Genomic DNA, 11432 nt, shown 5'->3' on the forward strand with positions numbered 1-11432 from the left:
ATTTTTTCTACATACTCTACAATCTTCGGTTAAGATTAATGTGTTTTTAAAATTGGGTCATCTCATTGATACTATATGCATGTATAAAAGTGATGTGAAAATCTTCCGTTTTTAATTTAATAGTAATAGATATTCGCCTTAAATCGTGTTTATATTTTCAGCGAAGTCCGGAACACTGTTTGATGAGCGGCGCTCTGTTTATCGCGACCAGAGCCTGGTATTGCCAACGTTTCACAAACACCAGTGTGTTAATACCATTATACAGTTGTTCTGTAATATCAATAGCGACGAATTATAACCTTTATAGAACTCTTATTGTAGAGTAAAATGTTATATTTTGATCATACTTACCTATGTAGTTATTTTATAATATACAACACTAGTGGTCCCCCGCGGCTTAACTCGCGCTTTGGATGGTGGTGATCTAGGTCTAGTAGGTGGTGTTAGTCATAAAACCAATGTCCTTTCAAGGCGTTCAAGCCTGCTTCATACCAAATTTCATCAAATTCCACTCAGTGGTTTGGCTGTGAAAGAGCAACAGATAGAGTTACTTTCGCATTTATAATATTGATTTATAAAATACTTTATAAGGTAAGATAAAATTGACAAAATAATGCTTTTGTCTTTCATTTTAATTAGTTTCACATTTCATTCCTGTAAGAAACGTCATTAAGATATTATTATAAAAAGGAACATACAACATATCAAACGACTACAAATTGCAATTATTTTACAAAATAAATAAATTGAAGTGTCAATCTGTCACAACAAATGTGATTACAAGAAACTGTATTTCTATCTGTTCTGGCTACCTAATCTTGGTATCGTAAAAGTTAGAAATGGAAATATTTATCAAACTAACTGTTCAGCATATCAAAAGCTATCTCGTATAATATATATTCCATTTGCACGACTAGAACATAGTTACACAATTATTTGTATTTATTAAGCATCGTTTTTGAATTTAAGAAACATTCTGTCAAAAGGCCGTATCCAAAATATTACTACTTGATAATATATTTATTAAAAACTAGATAACATTAAGTGCTTAAATATATATACAAATATGAATTAAAAATAGTTACTGTATAAATCTTGACCGCGTGCAATGGTGGCAAGAATGCTAGCAGCATTTCCCCGTTGAAAATGATTAAAAAATACCAAATGTTTTCAATGTATGAATCGCAAGTAGCCCCTCATAGTGGACGCTTTTGTGTCTTTAATCGCCGACTGCATCGAACACGAAATCCTCTATGAACTATCTAATCGTGTTTTGAATTATTCAAACGCAAATATTGCGTTAACGTAATAATTTATTTTAAAAATAACTTGAATAAAATACAATAGTTACGATTTTATCTGTGTTGGTCCTATATATATTTATAATAATATAAGTTATATATTTATAAATTACTTATATAACTAGAGCTTGAGCCGAGATGTCCTAGTGGTTAGAACGCGTGTGTCAGATTAAGTAAGAAATAAATAAATAATTAGACAATTACAAACAAGGCTTACACTGTGTATTGTATGTTTTAATCAATTCTGTAATATTATTATTATTACAGCTTTATTTAATTCTACACAAAATTACAATACAAAAATTCAAAAAAATATATAATACATAAAATGCAGATTAACCAAATAAAAAATAAAAAAACAATCTGATTTAATTATTGAACAGTTCGGGTGCTATTGTGTTGTTGTGTGGACCCCCTACGGGTGAAAGCCTCCTCCAAGAACAAGGAAAACAATTCTGTAATAACAATAATTTAATTTAAGTTATTTTTGAATTGTGTTGATAACATTGATATTAAATAAGAGGGTACTTTGACTTTTCTGTTCATTATTTGTGAGTCACGTGATTTGTAGTGAGGCTTATATAAGTGATGGAAGCTCGGTACAGAACACTTTTTACTTTTACTTTACTCTTCTTGGAGCAGCAAGGTGCTAACATTTAAGGTACGATATAATTTTATGTTATTATTGATGAATATATGAATTGTGTTTTTGCAAATATCAATATACAAAGTTAGTATTATATATACAAAGTTAGTATAATTGTATTTAACTAACATGACTGTATTTTTGGATGTTGAAAAAGAGTAACTACTGAGTTTCTTGCCGGTTTTTCTCGGTAGAATCTACATTCCGAACCGGTGGTAGCTTTACTTTAAATTGTTTGTTAAATGACGATTCAAAAGTGCTTGTAAAAGCCTACTTGAATAAAGTATATTTTGATTTTGATAATGGCTTAATAAATATTTGTGTTTCATATATAATCTTTTATTGTCTTATAACCTTAAAATTAATAAAATAATAAAGAAATAGAAATTATCATAAAATATCCTGACATAATGTATTAAGACTCTATAAAAAATTTAACACGTGCATCTTAACCGATGATTGCGGGTTCAAACCCAGGCAAGCACCACTGAATTTTTATGTGCTTAGTTTGTGTCTATAATCATCTCGTGCTCAGCGGTGAAGGAAAACATCGTGAGGTGACTTGCATGTGTCTAATTTCACACGAAATTCTGCCACATGTGTATTCCACCAACCCATATTGGTGCAGCGTGGTGGGATATGCTCCAAACCTTCTCCTCAAAGGGAGAGCGGGAAATTTACAGGCTGTTAATGTAAAATAAAATGTATATATATAACTAGATGAAATGTCGCAATACAAAAGAACTAAAAAAAGTAGAAACTTTTTTATTACCTTAGTGTGGGTCACATCTGAGCTTGACTCTCGCCAAACTACTTTACAAGTATGCGTGTACTCAGTGGCCATCTGACACTTTATCAGCTTTGAACGTCTATCTAGATTCTAGACAAATAAACTGTCAAAGTTATTATAGTGAATAAGGCTATAGATTCTATAATCAAAAATATTAAAAAAAAAAATCAAATTACCTAATGTATACATTGAGTAACTGGTTGTTATTCAAAGGTTTAGGATTCAAATGTGCAACAGTGCGTTTTCATTTTTAATCTAGATTGATGAGTTGTTGGATGAGATTTCGCCACATTAGAATCCACCAATTCACTCTGCAGGAGCGATGTAAAAAATCTCACTACACTCAATACTGCGATAAGTCCTCTCCCTTTTTGAGGAGGTGGTTTGGAGCTTTCGCTTCTCCAATGTGGGTTATATTTATCCGATATGTGCAGTTTTTGTCGCAATGCACATATTAAACACACGGTCTTCAACCCACAATCTTCGATGGAAATTTGCGAGTTCTAATCACTGAGCCATCTAGTTGTAGTCAAACTTAATCCTCAATAATATATTTATGGTTTCATAGAAATAGATTAGAGTCCAAAATTCACATTCCGAAATGTTAACTAAAACCACGAACCCCGTGTTTAGTTCTGCATAAAAACTAATTTATATTTGAAGTCAATATATAAAACATTTCGTATTATCAAGTAGTTAATTTACCGAACCCCCAGTCGGTGTCGGTTTGTTTCCAAAGCGTCCCTTATGATTGGAATGGATCATTATTAAATTGCCTTTACATCGGCACACGCCAGATGAGCCTTGTTACAAATATTAGCACATCGCGTGACAGATGTAATGACGCGGGAGAGTCGAAACGTGGTCTTCATATTATTTAACTCTTGTGTGTTTGATATCGAAACTATTTTTATAATAACGGTATTATAATTAACAATAGTTATTTTAACTATTAACTTACTGGGTTTAACTTAAATCCGTTTTTTGTTTATTAATATGTATTCATATATGAAACTGTATTTGTTTCGGTTGGCCCAACTTTTAGATCTTAATCAATTGATGTTTTTAGCTTACAGGATCTTATTTATATCGATTCGAGGCGTAACAATGACAATTTATTTCATTTAAGTAATTACTCAAACTCTAACTCAAATTCCTTTATTCAATATAGAAGCATTACACTTACTTATTGATAGTCAAATGAAACACTACCACCGGTTCGGAAAACAAAACGCCCTGACCTGAGAAGAACCGGCGAAAGAAACTCAGCAGGTCTTTTTTTTGTCTATTTCGGTGGCTTCGAAAGGCCATCTGGGTAGATATCATTTACTGGTCAGATATTTTACCGCACAATAATTTTCTTGTGGTCTGGTTTGTGAGTTGAGTGAGCCAGTGTAACTGCAAACACAAGGGACATAATATCTCAGTTCCCAAGGCTATTGGCGCATGGGCGATGTAAGAAATCTTTAATATTTATGCACTTTACATCAGGTAGCCGCTATTTACTTTATAACAATTAAAAAAGGCTCGTGCGAGCACTTTTGAATCAGCATTATATAAGATAAAATTTAAGATTTCATGTGAATTACCATCGCTCCTGAAAGTAGATTATACCGAGAAGAACAGACAAGTAACTCAGTAGTTACTCTTTTCCGGCAACAGAGTATTATATACGTAGATTATTATTGAATAATAACTAAATATATAAAGTTGAAAAGTAGTCGATGGTTTAATATTAAAGTCATTTTATTATATAGTTATAGCCATTGTCATGGTCATCACAGGGGTATGAAATACACGCTTCTCAATTGCTTAAATTGAAAGCGGATGAAACTGCGAAGCGCTATTTATGTAATATTATTATATTATACTAAAACCTCCGTAACGCCCTGTATCGTCTGGGTTAAGTTTTATGTATACTGGTTTAGTAGTTTTATTTGGTCATTATAATAAAACAAAATGTATTATTATATATTAGTTGCGCCGCGCGGTTTTTTTTCGTTGAATGTAAATACATAATTAAATATTGGACAACATCACATACATTACTCTGATCCCAATGTAAGTAGCTGAAGCACTTGTGTTATGGAAAATCAGAAGTAACGACGGTACCACAAACACCCAGACCCAAGATAACATAGAAAATAAATGAACTTTTTCTACATCGACTCGGCTGGGAATCGAACCCGGAGTGGCGTACCCATGAAAACCGGTGTACATACTACTCCACCACGGAAGTCGTCAAATGTCTATATCAATTCTCAATGAATGGAATATCTAACGCTAAGAGTTACAATGAATAAGTTACAAGATCTTGAAATTAGCCCGTTCAAACAAACAAAACGACAAATTCTTCAACTAAAGAATATTCAGTCTTACAAATAATTTTAAAGTCTCCCCTACTTGTATCAATTTGTTTAGATATCAAAATAATCAATAAAACACGTCGTCACCGTTAACGCACGGACATTAGTTCCGGCTCATTGGCTTTGTGTACATTACCTTATATAAAGTGGAGTGTCATCCCCCTTATTGGAAATAGATTGTCACAGAACTGTATTTAAATTGATCTTATGGTTCAATGGTTATTATTACGGAATGCTTTTTGTTTGTACAAGTAATTGTCAAATACAGTCACAATCATATAGAACAGAACGGAATATATATTTGTCAGAACGTTACAATACAGAAAAGACTGGAATAAAAATAATTATATTTATTGAAAGATTTATGTATTTAGTGAGATGTTTATTAGAACTTTTCGAATATACACTAGAATGATAAACAATTATATGACTATGTTGTGGTACTAGTCCACATTTGTTGTGACCTTAAGTGAGGTTAAGGAAATAGGATTAGCTGAAGACTGAGCCTTGCTGTCCAGATAGATATAGGACCAATCTGCAATGTCATAGATAAATCTATCGGATGGCATGTATTCTGTTAACATTGGTAGTCATTGGCCAGTTACTTTAATTTTCATATAGATATGTATGTAATATTTATAAATTTAATATATGGTAAATAAAATGCAATGATAAATACGATTTTATTTATTTTATTAAAAGCTAGTTTTAGGGATGTGATCGAAGGTTTTTATAAAAAGTAGCCACATCACATGTCTTTCAACAGTCAATTTTGAGACACCGGCTCATCAATTTGCTATAAAAAATATACTAAAATTCAATGTATATTTCAACGCTTTGGCTATTCAAAAACAACGGAATTCTTCAACAACCGTGAATTAGTTCTGAATAATTAACCTCTTAACGGCGCGTGCGCAAGTGAAAACGACCCTCGCCCCTAACGAAAATAATAAAAAAAAAACACCCCAGTATTCAAATTAACAAAGCAATACTGTGTATTCCGAAACAATTATTTTATTTGTGACTAAAAAAGACTCCCTATTTTGTTTAAAATTATTCTTTAAGTTCAACCGATTTCCGATCTTATATCATTGTGATAAACGTTAAAATTATATGTGATTAAAATGTATCGGTCGGTTGTAAAGTGGTGTACGTGTAATCGAAGAAAAAAAATGTGGCACGCGCCCTGTCGTACGCGCAACTTCGGGGTATCTTCCCTAGCGATCGAAGGGTTACTTAGTGATGCGACTATTTAATATAATTTTTAAACAAATATCGACAAACGAACGTTATAATCGAATACACTTTGACAAGTACAAATAATAATATCATACTTAGTTTTATTACCTACATATTATTACAATTTAAGTTATAGTATCTACCTAATACGCTAGGTATTTAGGAATAAAAATCTATATTTTTGGAAAATTGATTTTCGAATTTTTTTAACATATTTGTATTTAATTTGATTTAAATTATCTTTTATCGATAGTCGACAAAAATTTAGAACGATATTACCGCCCTAGAATCGCGCATCCCTATCATCCTCGTGCCGTCGGCGCGTGCGCAGGTGTCGGTTCCGCTCCGCTCGCTTATCGCGCCACACCTGGGAGATGGGAGATTAGGCTTTATACTAATCGACCTAGACTTGGATAGATTTATGTTATATCTTTATTTAAACATAAAAACTATATTTGAATTACTTGTCTTTACTAGATTCCTATTATGTCGAACAGACGAAAAAGCCTAAATATCGCTGGTTAAAATTCGGTTAAGCTTGATTGCGTTTCCCTTAGTTATTTTCTGTTTCTCGCTACCATCCATAGGAACTGACTTATCCTGTCGTTTGCGTCTGTAGTTACACTGGGTTACTCATCCTTCAAACCGGAACACAACAATACCAAGTATTGCTGCTTAGGGGTAGAATATGATGAGTGGGTGGTACCTACACCAACCTACCTCCAAGTTTTTTAAACATATAACAAACGACCTTATTATTCATACTGGTAACAGGAGAGCTGGGTCATTACAGAATCAGAGATAGGCTGTAGTATTCTTGCCACTATGCGACGTGGTCGTGGCTTTTTAAAAATCTATTTTAAATTTTTATTTAAATACTCTCATTGATTTGACTTTGTAAGTTATTAATGAAGTCGCCCTGACCGATTTCGGTTACAGTGGCCTATTTCTAGGAAAACAGCAAATCTGACATGACCGGAAAGTGTTCAGATGCAGGACCGACTGGTATACTTATTTGCCGGGGCACGGTAGTGTACATACTTCAAACTTCTAGACTCCGGGGACTACTGAGAATGTTTCGATAGAAAAACCCGATATGTTGTGTATCGCCCCGACTTGGGGTTTGAACCCAGGATCTCAAGATCTGCGGCCTTACATCGAGCCACAAGATTAACGAAAGAATTATATTTTAAATAAACGTTCCATTCCTAAGCACTGCTTCGCTCACGTTTTAGGGGTTAGTTGTCAAATCCAATCAAATTTATTTCATTCAAGTAAACTTCACAATGAAGCGTTTTTGAATCGTCAATACTTCAGTCAAGTAGCCTAAGTCCGTCATACCACATTCAGCTTACTTGATACCAAATTATATAAAGTTCGATTTAGAGGTTCAGATTCACAGTCACGTGAAAGAGTAACAGACAGACAGACAGAGTTTTCTTTCGCATGTATACCATAAGTATTGACTACTCGTGTCCACTAAAAAAAAAAAAAAAAATTTAAAAACTTAACTGATTACGTGCTCATGAGGCACTCATTATAAACATCCTTATGAAGATATGTTTTCTTGAGAATAATTGCGTCTCGTTTGAAACGTACGAATTTAAAACGTTTCGCTTTGTTGAGGATTTTTCTGATCTTGAACTTACCAATTAGTTATTGTCTGTGCCGGATGCATATTGTGCAAAGTGTAATTTAAAAAAATATGATTTTGAGAAATTTCAAATTATTTACCGAGTTCGTATACGGTTGTTTGTGGTTTTTAAACGAGAATATTCAATTATATTTTAACTTGAATTTTCGAACGAAAATTTTACTTGTATTAAATTTTAGATTAAACTATTTGTCGCGATGTCATAAACGTTAAACACAATACAATACAAATGAATGAATACGATGTGTTTTAAATCACTAAATGTTTATAAAAAAATAACATTGTCAACCTTAGGATATTAAACATTGTCGTCTTTTGGAATCCAATTTTTGGAATAAATTTCAGAAGGGAAAAAAGGCAAAGGGCACACGTGAAGTAAAGTTACAGATTGTACATATTCCACGGGTGGGTTAAGACTTGCTCTTCATTTTGAGATGACGGGTCGTAGTTTACTTTACCACGCTGATTAAATGTGGATCGGAGGATACATGTGTGGTATTATCAACCACCACCTGCAGATACACGATACATGATGTTTTCATTCAACGCCAAGAATGAATTGAAAATTCGGTGTGGTAGCCCGGGTTTGAACTCGGAATCATCGGCTGAGATTGACTTCTAAAGACTGGGCCATCGCGACGTACGATAATAAAGATAAATGTATAGACAACGATATTAAGTGACAGAGCTCTAAACTAATTATTTAAATTAAAATTAACACTGACTTAAAAATATGAGAAAAAATGCTATATAATCTGAAAAATTTTGGATTTCTTAAAAGGTTTTAACTGTAATCTGAAGTCGATTCCAACGGTATATTTCACTTAGGGATCACAGTAAAATTTAGTTGAAATATTTCAGATCCAGCCGTTCTAGAGCAATCAATACAATGAAGCCATTATTGATCGTCAAAATTTCAACTAATTTTTCAAGTAGACTCATAAAGCTCTTTTGTGTCGTCTTGTTACATTATTGAATTAAATCTGAAGAACCGGTTTGTAAAGTAGATTCTTACAAGGAAAACAGGCAAGAAACTCAGTTACTCTTTGCCATCATTTAAATTATTACATAGTATGTTAATAAAGTACAATTATATTTATATATAAACTTCAAGCTTTTTATCATGAATATAATCTTGTATTGAGTAATATGCTTTATTTATGAATGTTCTTTTGACATGAGATTTAAATTAGTTAGGTAATACGCCGAGTTAAAAATAACTGTGGAACTTTGTTATAGAAACGAATACCGAATATTTATTACTAGACAAGTTAGTATTCGATGATTTGTATATATATACGACGACTTGAAGCATAATAACATAATACATAATCAGCCTGTAAATTTTCCACTGCTGGGCTAAGGCCTCCTCTCCCGTTGAGGAGAAGGTATGGAGCATATTCCACCACGCTGCTCCAATGCGGGTTGGTGGAATACACATGTGGCAGAATTTCGTTGAAATTAGACACATGCAGGTTTCCTCACGATGTTTTCGTTCACCGCCGAGCACGAGATGAATTATAAACACAAATTAAGCACATGAAAATTCAGTGGTGACTTGAAGGCAGTAAGGAAATAGTTGAAAGTGAACTTGTGTGTGTGCACAAAACACTGTGCAGTGTAATGTCACCTGCGTATAGAGTTGGTTGGTCGCCACTCCGGTGACTGTGATCGAAAATCTGTTACAAGGACATTTTTATTTGTCTTTCATCAAGACTTCGCTGATTACCGTGATAATTTAGAAGATTAGATTATAAGATGAGCCGAAATGGCCCAGTGGTTAGAACGCGTGCGTCTTAACCGACGATTTCGGGTTCAAACCCAGGCAAGCACCACCGAATTTCATGTGCTTAATTTGTGTTTATAATTCATCTCGTGCTTGAAGGAAAACATTGTGAGGAAACCCGCATGTGTCTAATTTCAAAGAAACTCTGTCACATGTGTATTCCACCATTGCACTGGAGCAGCGTGGTGGAATATGCTCCAAACCTTCTCCTCAAATTGGCCTTGGCCCAGCAGTGGGAAATTTACAGGGTGCTAATGTAAAAAGACTTCGCTGGATTAAAACCTTGGATCAATTTAAACAGTAAGTACAAGTCTCTTTTATACCAAAATTTACAAGTAGCTAGAACAAGTACCAATACGTATTGAGATGTAGAGATGAGAGAAACCCTCTGACTTTCACATTTATGATATTAGTGGATGTTAAGGCTTCAGCAACAATGTATGTATACAATTGAATTGATGAATGGACGGCCTTATTATATATTACTCTCAAGGAGAGTTGCGGTTTGCCTAACAGTGTGGCCACGAAATTAGCGGTTTATAATGATTTTTCCTTTTTTATAATATAGTAAGGACAAATGTGCCACCTGATGGTAAGTGGACACCACATACTTTAGTCGGAGAAATATTAAATATTCCTTACATCGGCGGTAGAATATGTAATGAGTGGGTAGGTACCCATAAATATTCCACCGCCTAGCAGCAATAATTACATTGGCTCACTCAATCTTTAAACTAAAACATAAATAAATCACCGAGGATGAGGTGAATACATTATTTACGCACAAGAAAAATAACACAAGTTTTGTGTTAAAAAAACTCACAATTGGAGATAGGTTTGTGATATAAACAAGGAGTTCTTGCTGTGTGTAGAGATCACCAGCGAAACACGGCGTATCCGTCATATATAATAGTCCAACTCTTTGATCCGTGTGAACGGCTGACATCGCAGGGGTTTAGAAGAAAAATATCACACTGAAAGCAATTCCTTTAGGTTATATATATTTTCCAAGATTTTTCTTGTGTCAATAAATGACACAAGGGGAATAAGAACAGAGTTTTCCTTAAGAGCAGCGGAGCCCTTTGTCCAGCACGATATAACTTAATCGTGTCCCTGTTCCGGATTCAAATTCCGTGTCCGCGTATTTTGATATAATTTTCGAAATTATATATTTTTTACAGAAGTCTAATTCAAATGAACCTAATTTCAAATAAGATAAGCCAACAAGATCACCATCTGGTAGCCTTGATTGACACTAATGCGAGTATTGGCGTGAAAACGCGAGCGGCGCCGCGGGCGACGTTTATATCGCGCGTGCCGATTGACTACTTAGTAGCCACAGAGTAAACATGGAATATTATTTTAAATAAAAATAACAAATGGATTAAAAAAATATTGAAAATTAGTGATGTAGAATTTTTTGTACTTTTGGACACATCTGGGCTTCAAACCAGTATAATATAAGGTACAATATTTTTAATTTAAACAATAGAATATCAATATCAATCAAAAGTTATCTACGATAATACGTTTTTTAATTTAAATTAGGAATGCGCCATCTTATCAACCGTCCATATACCTACATTGGTGCTGCAAGACATACTCAATATCCACCACCACCTAACCTAATGGGCCACCGACCTTGGGAAC

Source organism: Vanessa tameamea, chromosome 12, assembly GCF_037043105.1.
Source record: "Vanessa tameamea isolate UH-Manoa-2023 chromosome 12, ilVanTame1 primary haplotype, whole genome shotgun sequence".
NCBI classification, from domain to species: Eukaryota; Metazoa; Arthropoda; class Insecta; order Lepidoptera; family Nymphalidae; genus Vanessa; species Vanessa tameamea.